At 40.6% G+C, this 22,611-nt stretch overlaps 1 protein-coding gene across 3 annotated transcripts in view; it reads right to left on the bottom strand.

Annotated features, from left to right (window-relative positions):
- Window positions 1-22,611, bottom strand: part of LOC114664744 (zinc finger protein 345-like) — a 292,505-nt gene that overhangs the window by 131,037 nt on the left and 138,857 nt on the right. The window contains exon 1 of one of the 3 annotated variants that reach the window (XM_051925495.1): window positions 13,471-13,641. The exons of the other annotated variants lie outside the window; for them this stretch is intronic. The gene's annotated coding sequence lies outside the window, so the exon portion shown is untranslated. Of the gene's footprint in view, window positions 1-13,470; window positions 13,642-22,611 lie in introns of those variants that run through there. 3 annotated transcript variants of the gene reach the window in all.

Raw genomic sequence — 22,611 nt, 5'->3', positions numbered from 1 at the left:
CCCGGCTGGGCACCACCCCCAGCCGCGTGCCACAACCTCTTCGTGCTTCTGAGGGCGAGTGCATCATTCCTCTGGAGCATAAACTCCGCCATGATCAATGCATCGTTAATATAAATAGTAAAATTTTGTACACCAGTAATAATAAAGTACTAATGATATAACACAGAGAGGACCACAAAGACAGTACTCTAAAGAGCTCCTAAATGTTTGGCGCATAGAATTACATATTTTGACTGTTTACACAAATTATATCCATCCATCCATCCATTTTCCAACCCGCTGAATCCAAACACAGGGTCACGGGGGTCTGCTGGAGCCAATCCCAGCCAACACAGGGCACAAGGCAGGGAACCAATCCTGGGCAGGGTGCCAGCCCACCACAGGACACACACAAACACACCCACACACCAAGCACACACTAGGGCCAATTTAGAAACGCCAATCCACCTAACCTGCATGTCTTTGGACTGTGGGAGGAAACCGGAGTACCCGGAGGAAACCCACGCAGACACGGGGAGAACATGCAAACTCCACGCAGGGAGGACCCGGAGAGCGAACCCAGGTCCCCAGGTCTCCCAACTGCGAGGCAGCAGCGCTACCCACTGCGCCACCGTGCCACCCCTCACAAATTATATGATTTATTCAATTCGGAGTCTATAAGAATATGTAGTGTTGATCATACTGAGTGCAGCATATAATTTATTCTTCTTCTTTAGCATTTCCCATTTTATGTGGAGTCAACCAGTGTAAATCCTTAGCCACAGAGCCACTACTCTGTTGACTGCAGCGTTTAACTAATGTATTAGAAAGTGCAGTCTCATGAATGAGACATGGCAAACACAGATAAAAAATGTATACTATAAAATACAAAATGTTAAGATTATTTGTTCAATTTGTTTCTAATATAGGACACCAAAACAACTTCTTCGAATTCAGAACTGAGAGAACTCGATAGTTTAGAAGTTTAATAAACTGCTGAATCCACATTTGAGTGCAGAAACTAAAGGGAATTGAAATCGTCATGAGGGGCGTGTAATACAGGTGTCAGTTCACCAGTGAAACAGGAGAATGGCTCCAAAAGGGCGCATCCATTTATGGACCTCATAGTGTCTGAAGTGCTTGCATCTGTCCGAAGCCTAAAACTGTTCTGACTGCAGCTGGACACTTCTCACAAAGCTTGCTGGAGAAGGAGTGGAGGCAGACAAGAGATGGAGAGAGAGAGAGAGAGAAATAAAGAAAGAAATTGCTTTGTGATGTATTTATCAGTGCTTATTATACTGTGCTGCCATGGTGGGACACAAACGAAAAGCGTTTTCCACAGCTGAATAAAAGCATTGCGTTGTGCTGCACTTGTGTTTGTGCCTGTTGTGTCGGGTACTGAGGAGCTGGTGTGCTCCCTGGTAGTCACAAAAGTGAGTACAGTACTCCCCCGCTATATCACGGTTCAGCTATCAAGCCCCCGCTACATTGTGGATTTATTAATACTATTATTATTATTAGGGGGCTCCACCGCCTGCTTGCTTCGCTCGCCCACCCCAGGTTTGGTTTACCGGATAAACAATTTAAAGAGATTATTTTTATGGGAATTGTTACATATGCATTATTTTCATTTTTACCTTAAAACTTTTGTAAAAACAATATTTGTCCTTTATTTCCTGCCCCGGGCGTGGTTACATCTCTTTCTCGCAGCACTTATAACGCTGCTCGCATCGTGAGGGGGGGTCTGAACGCACTCTAAAGAGATGCGATCGGCTCAGCTGGTGTCTTGCTGCAGCTCCTGGCCAGCTGTGTGTTGTGCTTGTCACACTTTGCATCAATCACTTAAAAGCCTGTACAGCAGCTGTCCTTTTGCCACTTCGCATCTCTGCCGCTCGCTTTGTGAAGGGGGGGGGCAGCTGAACGCATGCTAAGCAGAAGTGGACAGATCAGCTACTGGCTTTGTGCTGCTTCTACCAAGATGCTTGTTGTGCTTGTCGCTCTGTGTGTTCTGAAGGAGGAGGAGGAGGAGGAGGGGGAGGATGAGGGCTGAACGCATGCTAAGGAGAAGTGCTCGGATCATCTGCTGGGTTTCTGCAGCTGCTACTGGCAAGCTGCGTGTTCTACTTGTCGTTGTTTAAAGAGCTGGGAGCACCTGAAGTTTGTCTGCCAAAAGCTTGCAAGTAGGGCATGTCATCAAAGTGTCTGTCCGAGATTATCTAGTCTTGATCGCTTCGCTCAACAACCCCTCCCCCACTCCTTAGAGTGAATTCTTTTAACACTCACTTTATAACCCCTCGACATATTTTACATTAGCAAACTATAAATTTGGCATATTGTTCGGGTTAAGATGTCTACTTTGCATAGGGCAAAAGTATTTTTTTCCAGTAGGTCAAAACTTTACATATACTTGTGCCTTTAAACAGCTTGGAAAAATTACAGAAAATGGTGTCATGAATGAATGACAATTAGCTTCTGATAGCGAATTAGCCTAATTAGCTAATGTGTGGATGTATGTTAAGGCCTACCATCAGACTCACTGCCTCTCTGCTTGACATAATGGGAAAATCAACAGAAATCAGTCAAGACCTCAGAAAAAAACTGTGGACCTCCACAAATCTCGATCATCTTTGGGATCAATTTCCAAATGCCTGAAGGTTCCACGTTCATCTGTACAAACAATAATACACAAGCATAAACACCATGGAGCCACACAGCCATCATACCACTCAGGAAAGACATGTATTCTGTCTCCTAGAGAAAAGCAAACTTTGGCGTGAAAAGTGCAAATCAATCCCAGAACAGCAACACAGCACCTTGTGGAGATGCTGGAGGAAACAGGTAGACAAGTCCACAGTAAAAACCAGTCCTATCTCGACATAACCTGAAAGGCTGCTCAGCAAGGAAGAAGCCACTGAACCAAAGCCACCATAAAAGACAAACTGCAGTTTACAATGGTACATGGGGACAAAGATCTCACTTTCTGGAGAATAGTCCTCTGGTCTGATGAACCCAAGATCAAACTGTTTGGCCATAATGACCATTGTCATGTTCGGAAGAAAAGGGCGAGGCCTTCAAGCTAAAGAACACCATCACAACCATCAATCAAGGGGGTGGGAGCATCATGTTGTAGGGGTGCTATGCTGCAGGAGGGAATGTTGCACTCCACAAAATAGATGACATCATGAGGAAGGAAAATGATGGAGATGTACTGCAGCAACATCTCAAAGAGCTCATCAAGGAAGTTGAAGCTCAGTCACAAATGGGCCTTCCAAATGGACAACAACTCCAAGCAGACCTCCAAAGTTCTGGTAAAATGACTTAAGATCAAAAATGTCAAGGTACCGGATTGGTCGATATGATTGAAAATTTGTGGGTGGAACTGAAAAAGTGTGTGCAAGCAAGGAGGTCTATGAACCTGCCCAAGTTACAACAACTCTGTCTGGAGGAATGGGCTAAAATTCCAGCAACTTATTGTAAGAAGCTTGTGGAAGGTGACCCAAAATGTTTGGCTCAAGTTAAACAATTTTAAAGCAATGCTACCAAATATCAACAAAGTTGTGGCCTACTGGAACAATGATATGGTCAATAAAATGTGAAATACTCTGAGGTCTGTGAACATTGCTGGAAAAAATGACTTTTGCTTTTCACAAAAGTAGATGTCAAAAACAATATGCCACATTTATAGTTTGTTAGTATAAAATCTGTGCAGGGGTTAGAAAGTGAGTTTTAAATAATTTAATGTAAATGTCATATATAGCTTATGTATCCATATTACTAACCGAGAATGCTAAACCGGATGATGGACGCAGGCACATCCGGCCATGGGCCGTAGCTGCAAAAAGACGTACTGCGCAGGCGCAAGAAAGGGCGGACGGGATACACACCAAGAGGGGGATTTAACAAGCCCCTGGAACACAAAAAAAAAGAACACAAAACCACCCCACACACCCTACAAGCAACGGACGGGACACACACAAAGAGGGGGATTCAACAAGCCCCTGGAACACAAAACGAAAGAAGACGCTCGCTCAACAACAATCCTCACCCACACACCCCCCCCCAATCAATAAGAAGTGACACCCAAAGCCACATATCTAAAGGAAACGTCCATATTAAACATACGTCATCTCAAAACCTTCACACTAGGCAGCATAGGTGGATCTCATTAAAATAAAGCACTATTAACCGTTCAACTGGAGAAAAGGCTCCATATTAACAGTGAGTGCTATCCTCCTTAATACTTATCCATATTTCGCACGCTGAGGAACAAACAAGTCATGCATACACGGTCACGGGTACAAAACTATTCGGATCGGATAACGGAACCAAACACACGAACACGAATGAAACAAAAAGAATACACGGCGGCGCATACAATGCGCTTCGGAAAATACGTGAGAAAAAATGTCTCGGATCAAAAAACGCAAAGCTCAAGTAACCCCGTTACAGAGACGTGCCCAAATGAACAGACACATTGAACGTAGATGCATACAGCGCGCGTCTCAAAGTGCTGCATCAAAACAAGCACGATTTCAAAAGAAAGAGCTTGCGTCTCAGACATACAAAAAAGGGAGCAAAGCAACGCGCATATGACCGGCCAGAAAACAAGCAAGCAGGACTCAAAAAGCAGAAAGCTCAACTGACCGACATACAAAAACGGACAAGGCACGATACAAACAATGCACGACGTAGAGTGAAACGGACTTTGCGCAAAGCGGAGGCGGATCAATTAAAACTCAAAAATAGCGCGTCACAAATAATGGACATGCAACAACGCGGCACTCAAACACCACAAGCAAAACATGCCCGTCGCAGACATCAACACCAGACGTCTGCTAAACGCTTACGCCAGTTGGCTGACAACGCTTTCAATAATGAGTCCACTATTGAGGAAAATTCATTGGGATTAATGAATGTCATTTGCAATCATTGTCATTCACTTAACTTCACAGAAGAAACAACTGGCAATACAAATAATGAATTTACACGTTGTTGTCAAAAGGGGCAGATTAGACTGCCTCCTTTACATTCATATCCTGAATATCTACAGAAGCTTCTAACTAAGGATGTGCCTGAAAGTAAAAACTTTATGAACTACATTAGATCCTACAATAGTTCATTTGCTTTTGCATCTACCAGAGAACATAACAGGACACCAAAAGGCAATGGCCCACACTGCTTTCGCATATGTGGTTAACACAACGCACTATATTATGTCCAAAAAATATTAATGTTAATCACATTATTAACCAGGTCATTTCATTACTTCCTGGAGAGACACGGCTCTTTCTAAGCTCTGACAAAGTTGACTCTGATGACGACAATGAACATCTGAATTTCCCATTAGAATATTTGAACACTATTAACCCGGACGAATGACCACAACACAACCTTACCCTTAAAAACGGAACAATAATCATGCTATTAAGAAACCTTAACACTAAACAGGGTTTATACAATGGCACACGGTTTAGTCATCAACACCATAACACACGATGTTATTCAAGCAACAGTTCTTTCAGATTCACATGCTAACAATACTGTTCTCATTCTTGGAATTGACCTTACGACTTCTGACCTAGAATTACCTTTTACATTGAAACACCGACAGTTCCCCATTAAACCTGCATTTGCCATGACCAGCAACAAATCACAAGGACAAACCATGGACAAGGTTGGCATCTACCTCTCTGAACCCGTTTTTGGACATGCACAACTTTATTTTGCCTTCTCATGTGTTCGACGTTCATCTCACATTAAAGTTAAAATTAAAAATGATCCATGCCAAGGAAGACTCATTCAAAGACAAGACACCATCTTTACTACTAATGTTGTATACAGAGAAATATTCCAATAAAACATTACTCTATGCCAAACACTCTATTTTGTATTTATATAGGCATCAACCAAACCTGCACACTATTCTATATCTAATTCATACATCTCACTCTTTGTCATGCCCCAACGCCAGGGGTTGGCGAGCGAAGCGAGCAGGGGGCGGAGCCCCCTAGTACTTTACTGCCTTCTAAAATCAATACTCCCATTCTCATTGACAGGAAAGTGATTTGTGAGTCACCCAGTGAAGACACGGAGGGACTTTGAGGGATTTAGGCACTGTTTCAAAGACCACATCAAGTTTTGTATGGAAAACACAATTCCCACAAAGACACTGTGTGCTGTTTTCCCCAACAACAAACCATGGATCACAAAAGACTTGAAAGCTCTCCTGAATAAGAACAATAGGGCCTTCAGGTCTGGAGATAATAAGAAAATCAAATGGGTGCAGTCAGAAATGAGGAAGAAGCTCTGTGAGAGGAATACCTACTACAGAGACAAACTTGAGCACAAGTTACAGTAGAACAACGTGAAGGAAGTGTGGAACAGGATGAGGACTACAACTGGCTACCAGCAGGCCTAAAAACATGCAGAAAAGAGGAACAGGAACAGATGTCTCGATGCATGCTCAATAATCCAGGTAAGGAAATTCTAGAAAGTTGATTCAGTTCATCTGGACATAGTTCTTTTCCAGGGAGATACGTTATATCACTCATCCAAGTGACTTCTTTCACTGAGAAGGCTTGGCTAGCACAGCACGAAAAGACTAAGACCAGGCAGTAGAAGAAGTTTGATCTACTTGTGGCGCGCCAGAAACATCAGCATACGATAGGGAGTGTCCTCTACAGCCAACAGAGAGAAGGATGCCAGACACAAACCGAGGATGTGGACAAGTGGGTGAAGAATCTGACAGACAACTCACCCAAGCAGAAAAGAACATCCTTGCTAAAGGGTTAAACTTTGCTGTCACACCGAAACAAATCCAGCTAGTGGAACTGATCACAGCCACAGACTCAGCAATCAGAAACAACAACATTGCAGATGTGGAAGCAGAGCAACTGTGGATAAAAGTTTTGGCATGTCTCTGCAATGCTAAGCCCCCTGCACCCAATATCAGTATTGAGGAGAGGAAGGCTCTCATGGCACTCAGTAAGGATGACAACATCATCATCCGTCCAGCAGACAAAGGGAGGTGCACAATGTTGCTAAACCAGACAGACTATCATGAGAAAATTTTGTCTCTGCTTAGCGACAAAAACACTTGTGAACCCCTAAAACGAGACCCAAGTAGTGTTTACAGGAAAAAGGTGATTGTTCATGACAACGCGATTGACCGGACCTCATACCACAGATTATACCCAGAGGAAGCTACACTAAGTATGTATGGTTTACCAAAGATACATAAACAGGATGCACCATTAGGATCCATTGTCTGCATGATCAATTCGGTTACATATAACATCTCAAAGTTCCTGGCCACTGTCCTCAACCCGTTGGTAGGCAGCTCAAAACACCATATTCAGAACACTTTGAATTTTGTGGAAAAGGTGAGAGATGTCATTATGGAGGCAGAGGAAATTATGGTCTCATATCATGTTACATCTCTATTCACTTGTGTTCCAGTTACGGAAGCAGTGGAGGTGGTCCGTAAGAGATTACAGGATGACCCCACACTCAGTAAAAGGACCACTCTCAGCACCGACCAAGTGTGTCTGTTCTTGGAACCGTGTCTTCAATCCACATATTTCATATACAAAGGCCAGTACTACAGGCAGAAACATGGGTGCGCCATGGGTTCCTCAGTTTCACTTATTGTGGCCAATCCGTATATGGAAGAAGTGGAAAAGATGGCACTATTATCCTATACAGGAACACCACCGAGCCATTGGTTCAGGTATGTGGACGGCACCTGGGTGAAAATGAAATCTCATGAGGTTCCACAATTCAATGACCACATCAACTCAGTGGACAAAAATATCCAGTCAACCAGGAAGGACATGAAACGTGACAGGCTAGCTTTCTTAGATTGTGAAATTTCCATCAGCAATGGAGGACATTTGAAAGTTGATGTGTACTGTAAACCAATGCATATGCATCAGTATTTAATGTTTGACTCTCACCATCCACTAGAGCACAAAATAGACGTCATCAGGACTCTACAACATAGAGCAAACACCACACCCACAGACACAGTGGCCAGGGAAGCAGAAGAACATCAGATCAAAAAAGCCCTGAGAAAATTTAGGAAGACGCCTAAAGAATGCTCTAAGCAATACAAGAGAGGAAGGACAACCGCCGCCTATGCGAAAACCTTTGGTGATCCCTTATATGTCAGGAGTATAGGAACAGCTGAGACGCATTTTATGAAAACACCAGGGGCCTCATGTATAACGCCGCGCATAGAACTTACACTATAACATGGCATAAGCACAAAAGCAGGAATGTGCGTACGCACAGAAAAATCCAGATGCAGGAATCTGTATGTACATAAACTTCCACATTCTTCCGCTACATAAATACCAATCAGCGTGAAAAGTAATGCTCTTGCACGCGCCTGCTGTCACGCCTCAACTCCTCCCAGAATTATGCCTCTTTGAATATGCAAATTAACATAAATAGCCCTTAAGCTCAGCGTTCTGTGAAAAGGCAATGGGAAAGCACGGGGGAAAAATAGAATTTCAGCGAATACCAAGTGGAGGCAAAGAAAAACATACTATTTGTTGATTTAAACAGTGGTATAAACCAACAAAAGGAAGTCAATCAAGTGACGTAGCGTGTTGGAGAAACTCGAAAGCTCAAGTTCACAAAGTCGCACAGTGCCCTAAATAAAAAAAAGTTGTCACATATCAAAGTCGCCGTGAAAAGGCGAGTCGTAGCCCACCGTCTGAGTGTCATATGAAAGCTTATTAGGGTACAGAGAAAAAAAAAATAGGCACACAGTGGGGAAAAAAAGCACGAAATGTCAACTTCAATCTCGAAATTTCCACTTTAATCACGTAGTTTATTTTGTCATTAAAGTAGAACATCATAAACTTCATCTTAAAATTGTTTAATTTACTAGTTTCTCAAATCCCATCGTAACTAAAGTAGCACGTTAAATGCTTTGTTTTGTATTTGATCTTCTATGTGCTCTGTGTGTGTGAATCACTATGTGCTTCTGGGTTTTGTCTTCCTCCGACAGGACACAGAATCCATTACATTCGTAATATTACAGCTCTCTGAATAATTAAAATACTGAGATGTATACTTGATATAATTTTCATGATGACAGGAGTTAAAGCATGTTATTAAACATGCGAATACGGTGGCGCAGTGCTTGTACACGACCTTCGATTAATTTATTGCAGCAGTACTGTCTCTTTCAAACGTACTAACCTCCAATTCCTGTCCTTACCTTTCTTTCTCCAAATACCCAATCGCTACACAATCAGCTCTGTCATAGACATTAAGCCATCTGTAAGCTTATAATGCAGATTCTTCAAAACCTTTAAGGAACATTGAAATATCTTTGTAGTACATGTTTAATTATTCTGTCCCTCAAGCCAGTCCCAGTGAAGCACACAGTGCAAGGCAGGAACAATCTGTGAACAGAGCACCAGATCCTTGCTAGCGTAGCGACACCATGTCCTTTAATTATTAACAATATAGATTATTTAAATGAAGTTTTATCTGTATAATATAATAAATATATTTTGCAGCATTTCATCTTTAAAATGATATCATCATCATACAGTATGTAAATACGTGCTTTATAAAGTGGCTCAGGTTGTGCAATATTATAACTGTAGTGCAAGTTTACAGTGATGTGATTGTACTTAAGTACAAACAGATCTACAAGGAGCACTTGATGAACGGATTGATTGCGTTTAGAGCTCTTGGGATGAAACTCTTTCTGAACCGCGCGGTCTGTACAGGGAAGGTTTTGAAGCGTTTGCCGTGCGAGAAGCAGTTCAAATAGGAAGCATGGCTGAGGCAGTGTGTGCTTGATGCTGTACACCGATAATTCTCTTTCCAATTAGCTTCTCCAAGTGGTGCAGAGAGAGTAATATGAAAAAAGATGATCCGCTGTGGCAACCTCTAATGGGAGCAGCTGAAAGAAGAAAAAGAAGGTGCAGTGAGAGTAACAACGCTAAAGCAGCTATGGTATTTGGAATAGTTTGACCATTCCGTGGACCATTATATTGTTACTGGTTAATTACAATCAGATGCATTAAACTAATACACCATATGCGGTTAATTTCAGTGTATTTATAAAGCCGCGTCAGGGATGTGGATCTGAAAAAGAAAGGGTAACCACACAGGAACAGTAGCACTGCTTTGACGCTGGGTGCCGCCAGTCTGCAAAACCGAGCGGAGAACTTGTGTACGCCAGAATATGAGGTACCGTGGAAATGTGCGTGGCTTTACGCCAAGTTTAGATTTTATACATCGCGATTGGAGCGTGGAAACTGATACTGTATTTCTACACACCGTTTACACATGAGGCCACCGGTCTCTGTGGCTTTCAAACCCCAAAACACGCTATGGCAAAAATTGATCCACCCCAAGGACCGGGTGCCCTGGCACAGACAGAATAATATAGTTTACGCATTTAAGTGCCAAGAGGATTCCTGTGAATTATACATCGGGGAAACCAAACAACCACTGGCGAAGCGGATGGCACAACACAGAAGAGCTACCTTGTCAGGCCAGGACTGTGCAGTCTATTTACACCTAGAGGACAGTGGTCATTATTTCAGTGATGAAGAAGTGCACATCCCGGACAGGGAGGAACGCTGGTTTGAGCGAGGAGTCAAGGAGGCCATTTACTTGAAAAAGGAACATCCATCTCTGAACCGAGGAGGGGGCCTAAGGGTACATCTTTCAATGCTGTGATTACAGCCATTCCCAACTCTCTGTGAACGGTACTCATGGCCATTGATCAATGGACAATTTCATATCATTTATCACACTGCCCATTGTTAGTCAATGGTGCTAGTTTCGGTCACTATGCAAAGGTACTGTTTATAAGGTTGGAGAAACCTGCAGTCAACTGAGACTGAGGAAGTCACTTGGATGAGTGATGTAACGTATCTCCCTGGAAAAGGACTATGTCCAGATGAACTGAATCAACTTTCTAGAACAGGAACAGAACTAATGAAGTGAACCAATTCTTCAACAGGTTTGACTCAGCCTTGTCAATCCAACCCTCCCCCAAAACTGCTAGTCTCTGAGAGCAAGCTCAGGAGGTTCTGGATTGCCAACTGCCATCTTTACCCTGCATGACCTTCCCCTACAATGACATAACACTTGTGGTCTCCAGCCCTCTTCCACTTCCTGAACTGTATGTCTCTGCTGCTCAAGTGAGGAGAGGGCTGGGAAAACTTTGCATTAATAAGGATTCAGGGCTAGAAGGAATCAACCGCAGAGTGCTGAAAACCTTGTGCCAGACAGATATGTGGGGTCCTTCAGCACCTGTTCTCCCTTTCCAAGAGTTTCTAGTAGGTTCCCTAGCTGTGAAAAACCTACTCAGCTAGGGAACCTTCATAACTGTGTGGCCCCAGCACCAAAGAAAGGACATTCCAGTGATCCTAAGCACTTCAGACCAGTTGCTCTTACTTCACAAATCACGAAGCTGGTCCTAAAAATACTCAGACACATACAGGTGTGGAAGACACTGTGATCTACTTGCTCCACAGAGCCTACTCCCACAAGGCCAGCACCATAGTCAGGATAATACTCCTTGATTTGTCCAATTCCTTTAACATCATTCTACCTCACAGACTAGGGAAAAGCTCAAGGCCTTACATCTTGATGCCCGCACAATCACCTGGATCATGGACTTCTTTACCAACAGACAGCAGTTTGTGAGGTTCAAGGACTTCCACTTACAACCTACAAATGCTCCTCCATCATAGGCTGCAGTAATAACAGTAGATGAGTCAGAGCACAGGAGGCTCATGGAGAAATTCATTTTGTGGTGCAGGGAAAACCACCTACAACCCAAAATCAGCAAGACAAAAAAGCTAGTGGTAGATTTCCAGTGCATTAAAGAGCCTCTGATGTGGACATGGAAGAGGTGCACAGCTACAAGCACCTGGGGGTTCATATAAAGAGCAAACTGGGTTGGTCCGACAAAACATAGGAGTGTTACAAGAAGGGTCAAGGCAGACGATACTTTCTACGAAGACTTACGTCTTTTGATGTATGTAGCAAGCTTCTGGAAAAGTCAATAGTAGCCAGTATCTTCTTCTATGTTGTGTCCTGGGGAAGCAACTTGAGCTCAAAAGATACACAATACCTGTACAAACTAATCAGAAAAGCCCACTCCCTGGACACACTGAAAGCTACTGTGGAAAACATAATGGTGGCAAAATTGGATGCCCTGATGAAAAATCTCCTCCAATCGCTGCAGGAGGTGCTCTTCGTAAACAATTTTAGGCATGGGCTAATTCTACTACTGTCTACTAATGAGCATCTTTTCTGCTTGCTGCTATCAGACAACTCAGTGCTTTCTCCAAACATCCCAAACTAAATGCAGATACTCCAATTTCATTTTGCAATTTCAGAACAATTATTATTTATTTATAGATTGCTTGAATGTATTGTTTCTCCTGCGAGTCTGTATCTTTTGTTTTATGTGTTTCTGCTGCTGTATGTATCTTGCCTAATGACTTTTGGAGCAACTCGCTCAATTTGCTGCCCATGTCTGAAAATGGCAAGGCACGTTGCCAGATTGATTTTGCAATTAGGCCAGGACAGCCACAAAGTCCAAACAAAAAAACAGATAGCCAAGTCTAAAACACTAACCACCATTCAAAAACATGCAAGACACTGACTCACTAGCAAAACTTCCAAATAATTCAATTCTTCTCAAAATGTATGTACCCAGAAACTTTGTAGCTGATAGCACCACTCCACCATCATATACTGCAGCATCATGAGGACGTCATAATTATCTGCATCATAATTCTGATAAAGTGTAACAGAAGAGTTCACAAAAACTGAGCAGAACCTGCTGTCGGTTGACAATCGATTCACACATGCCGTGTTCTGAGTGCCACAATTAAAATTCCATAGTAAAATGACTTCTGACTTAGAATATATCCATTAAGACACACGTATTTTCATGTCTAAGTGTCCTAATTGTTAAGACAGTGTAAAACAGGAAAGTAAATCCATGTCACGTTCTGCTCAGACAGCCATCCTATAGTCTTCTCAAAAAACACGGTTAAAGTCGGCGGCAGCATTTCTTCTAGTTCAGTAAATATATACTAGGACACGTGTGATTTATAGTCAAAAAAGGTGTAAAACTCAAAAACCATTTGAATTGAGAAGGATGTGTCGTTAGACCATTCAAATATAATTTTAAATAATAGGTAAACAACGCCATCTACGGATTGCATAACCAAAATACTGCAACATTTAATGTGGAACTTCAGACTCGTTAAAAAGAGAGACTCGTAAAAACAGCACACGCCTCGGTGCTCTCGCTTTTCTGCACCCTCTGACTACGGATGGGCTCCTACTCCGTGGCCATTCGAACGCCATTCTGTGCAGAGACAAAAGCGCACAACAAAGATTATGAGCTCGTGAACCTTCTATTCTATTACTACAAAATATATCTCCGGCACCAGTTTTGCACTTTTCGATTGCTAACAGCATACAAGTGCCTACCGTTTGTCTTTTGGGGACTTGCTTCTCCGGAAAGCTGGACACTTTCAGTCAGTCACTCGATTGCCAGTAACACTCCGCATCTCTGATATACAGCCAGTCGCACTGTCCGGTTATGCCTGTATCTAACCGATCAGCGTGACTGTCCGATCCGCGCACGCAGGCGTATTGAAAGCCTAACATGCCGTAAAGTGTTCACGCATGCGTCAAACAGATTGGGCAGCACCGTAAAGTGTGCGGTGACGCAGCCTTTCAATACGCACGCGCGCGCAGATCGGGCAGGCAACGTGCGTTTAATGAAAAAAGAAACAAAATAATCCACTTAACGGCCCTTCCCGATCTGAACTGTGCATGCCGATTCACAACTTGACATTACGGTATATTCTTTTTAGCTCCACATTAGTTGACCATAATGAAAATATTCATCCTGCAAAATAAACGAAGAAGCTTTCGTAGCGAAACGTAGACGTCCAAGGTTCGACCAACGTAATGGGAAGCACATGTTGTGTACTCTTTGTATTATTTGGCAGGTACTGTGTGTGTACACACACACACATATATATATATATAAGTATGTAGTGTTTTTATTTTTCCACTCATGTAATAAATTATATAAAGTCCCCTTTCCGTTTTGATGTATTGTTGCAGTTTTCTTCTATGGACAAATTGTGTTTGTTTAAAAACATCTTTTGATATCAATTATCATTAAAATAAAATTGCCATTTATCTTAAGGCATCAGGTTTACAAAACCTAATGTAGTCAACCAGTTTTATAGATATGAATGGTCCTTTATCAACAAAAGAAAAGAATTAACACTGTGTGGAATGGCATTGTGCTGTCTGCTCCCCTTAGTGTTAACTGTGACAGTCCACTTGCTAAGATTCTTTAATTCATTCTCAGTTGTGCAATCAGGTCAGATGCTGAAGGAATCAAGAGTATAAAGCCACCGGTTCAAATCCTCATTTATTCCAATGGCTATTAATCTTAAAAAGAAGTTTAACTTTACATCCACAGACTTAAATTAAGTGAGTGAGCTGTTATCACTTGAATAATTTTTTTTACAGTAAGTGCTTGCTGTTATAGTTCGTATTTGTAATATGTTTGTTCTTAGTGATGTGTTTTTAATGTTTTTTCTAGATGTCTCTGTAAAACCCCCCTGAGAAACCAAATCTACCTATTACAAAATTAATTAAAAATTCGTGCCAGCAAAGCAGCGGGTCCAGATGGAGTATCGCCACGACTGCTGAAGGTCTGTGCATCGGAGCTGGGCGGTCCTCTACAGCGCATCTTCAACCTGAGCCTGGAACAGGGGAGAGTCCCGAGGCTTTGGAAAACATCTTGTATCACCCCCGTCCCAAAGGTATGACATCCTAGTGAGCTGAATGACTTTTGGCCTGTTGCTCTGACATCACATGTGATGAAGACCATGGAGATGCTGCTGCTTCACCATCTTAGGCCACAGGTTCAACACGCCCTTGACCCTCTGCAGTTTGCATATCAGGAGAAGGTGGGAGCGGAGGATGCCATCATCTACATGCTACACCGATCCCTCTCTCACTTGGACAGAGGCAGTGGTGCTGTAAGAATTATGTTTCTAGACTTCTCTAGTGCCTTCAACACAATCCAACCTCTGCTCCTTAGGGACAAGCTGACAGAGATGGGATTAGATTCATTCCTAGTGGCATGGATCGTGGACTATCTTAAAGACAGACCTCAGTATGTGCGTCTTGGGAACTGCACGTCTGACATTGTGGTCAGCAACACAGGAGCGCCACAGGGGACTGTACTTTCTCTGGTCCTGTTCAGCCTATATACATCGGACTTCCAATACAACTCGGAGTCCTGCCACGTGCAAAAGTTCGCTGATGACACTGCTATCATGGGCTGCATCAGGAATGGGCTGGAGGAGGAGTATAGGGACCTAATCAATGACTTTGTTAAATGGTGCGACTCAAACCACCTACACCTGAACACCAGCAAAACCAAGGAGCTGGTGGTGGATTTTAGGAGGCCCAGACCCCTCATTGACTCAGTGATCATCAAAGGTGACTGTGTGCAGATGGTGCAGACCTATAAATATCTGGGAGTGCAGCTGGATGATAAATTAGACTGGACTGCCAATACTGATGCGTTGTGCAAGAAAGGACAGAGCCGGTTATACTACCTTAGAAGGCTGGCGTCCTTCAACATCTGCAATAAGATGCTGCAGATGTTCTATCAGACAGTTGTGGCGAGCGCCCTCTTCTACGCGGTGGTGTGCTGGGGAGGCAGCATTAAGAGGAAAGATGCCTCACACCTGGACAAACTGGTGAGGAAGGCAAGCTCTATTGTAGACAGTTTAACATCTGTGGCAGAGCAAAGGGCGCTCAGCAGGCTCCTATCAATTATGGAGAATCCACTGCATCCACTTAATAGTATCATCTCCAGACAGAAGAGCAGCTTCAGCGACAGACTGCTGTCACTGTCCTGCTCCACTGACAGATTGAGGAGATCGTTCCTCCCCCAAACTATGCGATTCTTTAATTCCACCCGGGGGGGGGGTAAATGTTAACATTCAACATTATACATAGTTATTGTCTGTTTTTCACCTGCTTTATTATCATTCTTTAATTTAATATTATTTATTGTATCAGTATGCTGCTGCTGAAGAATGTGAATTTCCCATTGGGATTAATAAAGTATCTATCTATCTATCTATAATAATAAAAGGCAAAGCCCTCACTGACTGACTCACTCACTCACTGACTGACTGACTGACTCATCACTAATTCTCCAACTTCCCGTGTAGGTGGAAGGCTGAAATTTGGCAGGCTCATTCCTTACAGCTTACTTACAAAAGTTAGGCAGGTTTCATTTCGAAATTCAAAGCGTAATGGTCATAACTGGAACATTTTTTTGTCCATACACTGTAATGGAGGAGGCGGAGTCACGTATCGCGTCATCACGCCTCCTACGTAATCACGTGAACTAAAAACAAGGAAGAGATTTACAGCACGAGTCACACGCGGGAACGAAGGTAAATGACGTTAATTTTTGACTGTCTTTTAATACTGTGTAAGCATAAATATTAACACATGTGCAATTAAACGTGTGCATTTACGGGGTGATTTCTCAAGCTTAAAAGCTCACCTTTTATCAAACGCGGGAACAAAGGTAACTGACGTTGTTCACTGTCTTTTAATACTGTGTAACCATACATATAAACACATGTGCAATTAAACGTGTGCATTTACGGGGTGATTTCTCAGGCTTAAAAGCTCGCCTTTTACTAAAAAGGTAAATGCAAAACTATTTTCAATCAGTTTATTGAAACGCTCCCGTTAAGGATTGCAATAACATATTCGCGAGAGAAAAGAACGAAGTAGGGGAAAATGGAGGAAGAGCCGCAAACAGCGAACAGCAAAAAATTAAACAATTGAGAACGGAGCGACTTAAGCATACAAGCATGTTCATAAGGGAAACAAAGCACGGTGTAAAACGTAAGTTTAAATTAAGTTTATAGAAACGCTCCCGCTGCAGATTGCAATAACATATTCGCGAGATAAAACTTTAATGAGAAGACACGAGGTATAAACGAACCACACGCCGTGGCGCAACGTTGGGGGCAACAGTTTCAACCATTCTATGATCTGCTTCTCGCAACTGAAAGACGGCACATGGCGGATGTTAGCCGACTTGCTGACCGCAACGTTAGGGGCTTCAGCTATGGCGCTGACGCCACATCTCAGTGCCAACACTTTGCAGACTGTACTTAAAAGACACGCCCTCCTCACTGGACAGTTAAAAACACCAATCAAACTAACGATGACATCAAGTATTACCCAATCAAAAGTAGGAAAGGAGGCATCTTCATAAAATGCGTGTGGGATGATTTGCATGAGACGCTGCTTTAAAAAAAAATTTTTTTATTATTGATTCAAAACGGGACACGCAATTTCATTCTCAAACACGGCACCATTCCGTATTTTAAAGGACGGGTGGCAACCCTACAGTGCCAGGTAACCACCCATACAATCACATTGTGATTCAGACTAGGAATGCAATGAATGTAATTACCCCGATCTACATACAAGGCGAAAGTCTTGCAACATTCAAAGATGATGGTTTGGGATAAGTACACCATACAACATAAAAGAGCTTATGAAGCCTTGAACCGAAAAAAGCAAGATCTCAGAGATCGTAAAAAAAAAAAAATAGGAGGTAATGTCATTTTACTCGCTGTAGATTTTAGTCAAACATTACCAGTTATTCCACGAGGGAGACCAGCAGATCAACTCAACGCGTGTTTAAAATCCATGCTTCTCCCACGCTCGGTTATATGTCGCGTGTTCTCGGGTAGGTGCACCAAAAAATTTATACATTTAAGCATGTAATGGGCAAACAAAAAATGAGGTATACCCGAAGGCACTGCAGTAGTACTTAATGTAACTTTACTTCTTAAATGTTAATGTTTTACTGTTTAATAATTTATACGCTTCTTATATGTTGTTCAAATTCTTTTATCAAAATACCACTGACAGCGCAATGCACGATAACATGGAGTGAATACACCATACGCATCCGCCCACGGCTGCCCTGCTGTGCGCAGATAGGAGTTGATTCTACAATAAAATAAAATAAACATAAAAAGATAGTAGACGTGACGTACTATATGTGTACCACATTTGAAGTGTATAGGTGAAACGGTTTGCGAGGTACAGGTCATTTAAAATCCTGGACAGACACACAAATTGCCACGGTAGCAAATTACAGAAGAAGATTTTACTGTTTAATAATTTATATTTATATGAAATGTGCTTCTTATATATTACTTCATATTCTCATATGATAATGATGTTAATGTTTATATTGATTTCTGTGTTATTAAAACTGCATGTATGTGTGTATATGTATATATATATATATATATATATATATATATATATATATATATATATATATATATATATATATATATACTAGCAAAATACCCATGCTTCGCAGCGGAGAAGTAGTGTGTTAAAGAGGTTATGAAAAAAAAAGGAAACATTTTAAAAATAACGTAACATGATTGTCAATGAAAGCCCGTTTCAGTCAGTAACTCTTATGTGTGTGTTTATGTATGTGTGTATATATATGTAGATGTGTATATGTAGATATGTATATATATGTATATGTATATAAATGTTTATGTGTGTGTGTATATTATATATATAATATATATATATATATATATAATATATATATATATATATATATATATAAAAAAGACAGCAACAGTTATAACAATGACAACACAATTACATTGACAATCATGTTACATTATTTTTAAAATGTTTCCTTTTTTTTTCATAACCTCTTTAACACACTACTTCTCCGCTGCGAAGCGCGGGTATTTTGCTAGTCTACAATAAAACTGAACTGAATGTAACAGCTGTAAAATAAAATATTCTGCAATAACTGAGCAGAAAATAAACAGCACGAAGTAGTTCAGTTTATGGTTAACACTATGTGAACATAGGGCAGTGACATTCTTTCTTACAAGTTTAATGAACTTAACACACCAATGTCGTTTGTGTGCAGACTCATCTCATGTGAATGGTTTTATTCACCTATATTAATACAGAGCTACTTCATTTTTATAACTTTAAAAAAAGGAAACATAATACACTTTTTTTTATACATTTTTTATTGATGTTTAAAAATAACAAGTGAAATATCTGAACAATATTTGTCAAAAAAAATTATGCACACACACACACACACACACACACACACATATATATGTGTATATATATACACACACACACACACATATATATGTGTATACATATATATATATATATATATATATATATATATATATATATATATATATATATATATATATATATACTAGCAAAATACCCGCGCTTCGCAGCGGAGAAGTAGTGTGTTAAAGAGGTTATGTAAACATATATATACATAAACATACTGTATATACATAAATATATACATATACACATCCACATATATATATACATATATCAACATATATATATACACACACACATGCAGACACATATACATATATATACATATACATATTTGTATATCTACATATATATACACACACACATGCAGACACATATACATATATATACATATACATATTTGTATATGTACATATATATAAACATATATACACATATATACATATTTGTATATCTACATACATACACATATATATATCTATATATATATATATATATATCTATATATATATATCTATATCTATATATATATATCTATATCTATATCTATATATCTATATCTATATCTATATATATCTATATATATATATATATATATATATATATATATATCTATATATATATCTATATATCTATATATCTATATATATCTATATATCTATATATATATATATATATATATATATATATATATATATATATATATTTATATATAGCTGATTACCCAGTGGATTCGCTCACTGAGTGCAAGAGAAAAAAATAAAATGTATGTATAAAATAAGTTTAATTGCCAAATTTATTTTTCCACAAATAAAGAGCACTTACAATAACATAGAAATCAATATAAACAACATTAACATCATTATCATTTGAGAATATGAAGTAATATATAAGAAGCACATTGCATATAAATATAAATTATTAAACATTAAAATGTTCTTCTATAAAACACTACCGTGGCTATTTGTTTGTCTGTCCAGGATTTTAAATCAGCTGTAGCTCACAAACCGTTTCACCTATTGACTTGAAATTTGGTACACAGATACTACGTCACGTCTACTATTCGCTTTCCCACACATATGAACACATATATATATATATATATATATATACACACATACATATACACACACATACACATATATACATATACATACATAGTGCGTTGCAACACGGGCTGTGATTGTTACATGGGAGGGAGACGACAAATCACAGCTTCCTGCTTTCTAATCGGGCTTGTGATTGCTGCTTTGACGGTTGCCCAGATCCCACAGTATTTCCCCTTATTTGAGGCGTTAGGCAAGTGTAATTGAATAGCGGTGCTGCAAGTTATTACTCTTTTTATCTTTATTTTATGTTATTGTAGAATCAACTGAGAGCTGCGCGCACCAGTGCGTGCGTGGTGGATGCGTAGGGCTGACGTTTTCATTGTCTACCACCTTCGCTAATCATTCTTGAGGCAGATTGAAGACTTAAGTGCCAGCTTAACTGAAAAATTAAAGAAAACATAGTAAGTTTCAAAAAAAATCAGTTTTAACGGGAAAAGATGCCGACGAAAGAAGAGAAGCAGCGGGACGGTAGGGTCAAGAGCTGCTCATTAAGCAGCAAGCGCATCAACGTCTGAGCAAACGAATGGTAAACGTACAGAGAAAGAGGATAAATACTATGAATGGTCATGTCAAGTGTATTCACTCCACGTTATCGTGCAGTGCGCTGTTACTGGTATTTTGATAAAAGAATCTGAATAATATATAAGAAGCGTATAAATTATTAAACAGTAAAACATTAACATTTAAGAAGTAAAGATACATTGAGTACTACTGTACTGCTTTTGGGTATAGTACATTTTTTGTTTGCCCATTACATGCATAAATGTATACATTTTTTGGTGTACCTACCCAAGAACACGCGACATGACCCGGCAGTTAAAAATTTATCACTCCAGCAATTTTAACTCTGTTACAAAGTCATCTAATATGGTATTGCAAACGGCAGCGGGAGCGTTTCTATAAACTCAATTTAAACTTACTGTTTACACCGTGCTTTGAAGATGCATAGTATGCGACACGTGTTTCGCCGTAATTGTGGGCTCATCAGGAGTACACAGTCACTGCACTCCCTTACGGGAATCGATCCTCGGACGTAGAGGCGAAGCCCCTAACGTTGTGCCACGGCGTGAGGTTCGTTCATTTGACAGCATGTAGATCGGGGTAATTACATTGCAGGCATTCGTAGTCTGATTCACAATCTGATTGTATGGGTGGTTACCTACCAGGTAACGCTTGTGGTTGGTGAGCAAGTCGGCTAACTTCTGCCACGGTGCCCTCTTTCAGTTGCGAGAAGCAGATCATGATTACATCTTGCCTGAAGAAGGGGCCTGAGTTGCCTCGAAAGCTTGCATATTGTAATCTTTCTAGTTAGCCAATAAAAGGTGTCATTTTGCTTGGCTTTTCTCTACATTCATAATGGCTAACACGGTACAACACCCTAGTAATACAATGCTTGAAATAGTTAAATATATATAGCAAAATCACCACGCTTCGCAGGGGCGAATATGGTATTGCAAACGGCAGCGTTTGTATAAAGTTAAAGTTACGGTTTATACCGTGCCTTGTTTCATATTGTTTTCCTACCTTATCAATTGTGTAATGTGTTTTTTGAACAGGTTTGATTTATGGAAGTGATCACTCCTGCTGCGTTCAGTCACTTCACGTGAGCCACTCTCTTGTGTGATGTTGCGATGTCCACGGGTTTATTTAATGTTAGCTAAGACCCGGCAGTTAAAAGTTTCTCGCTACAGCAATTTTAACTCTGTTACAAAGTGATGCAAACTCTCGTTTATACCTCGTGTCTTCTCATTAAACTTGTATCTCGCGAATATGGCATTGCAAACGGCAGCGGGAGCGTTTCTATAAAGTTAAGGTTACGGTTTACACCGTGCTTTTTTATACCTCGTGTCTTCTCATTAAAGTTGTATCTCGCGAATATGGTATTGCAAACGGCAGCGGGAGCGTTTGTATAAAGTTAATTTAGACTTACGGTTTACACCTTGCTTTTTTATACCTCGTGTCTTATGAAGATGCTTGTATGCGTCACTCACTCGCTTCTTATTGTTTCGCTGCCTTGTCAATTGTGTAATGAATGTTTTCTTCTGCGCTCTTTGGGGCTCCTCCTTCTTTTCTACGTACTGAGTTCACAGTCAGTTCACGTGATTACGTGGGAGGCGTGATGACGCGACACGCAACTCAGTCTCCTACGGCCATCTTGCTGCCTACCATTACAGTATATGGACAAAAAAGAGGTTCCAGTTATGACCATTACGCGTATAATTTTGAAATGAAAACTGCCTAACTTTTGTAAGTAAGCTGTAAGGAATGAGCCTGCCAAATTTCAGCCTTCCACCTACACGGG

This window comes from Erpetoichthys calabaricus, chromosome 1, assembly GCF_900747795.2.
Source record: "Erpetoichthys calabaricus chromosome 1, fErpCal1.3, whole genome shotgun sequence".
Lineage (NCBI taxonomy): Eukaryota > Metazoa > Chordata > Cladistia > Polypteriformes > Polypteridae > Erpetoichthys > Erpetoichthys calabaricus.
The sequence above is the reverse complement of the archived record's forward strand: the minus strand, read 5'-3'. Positions and strand labels throughout refer to the sequence as shown.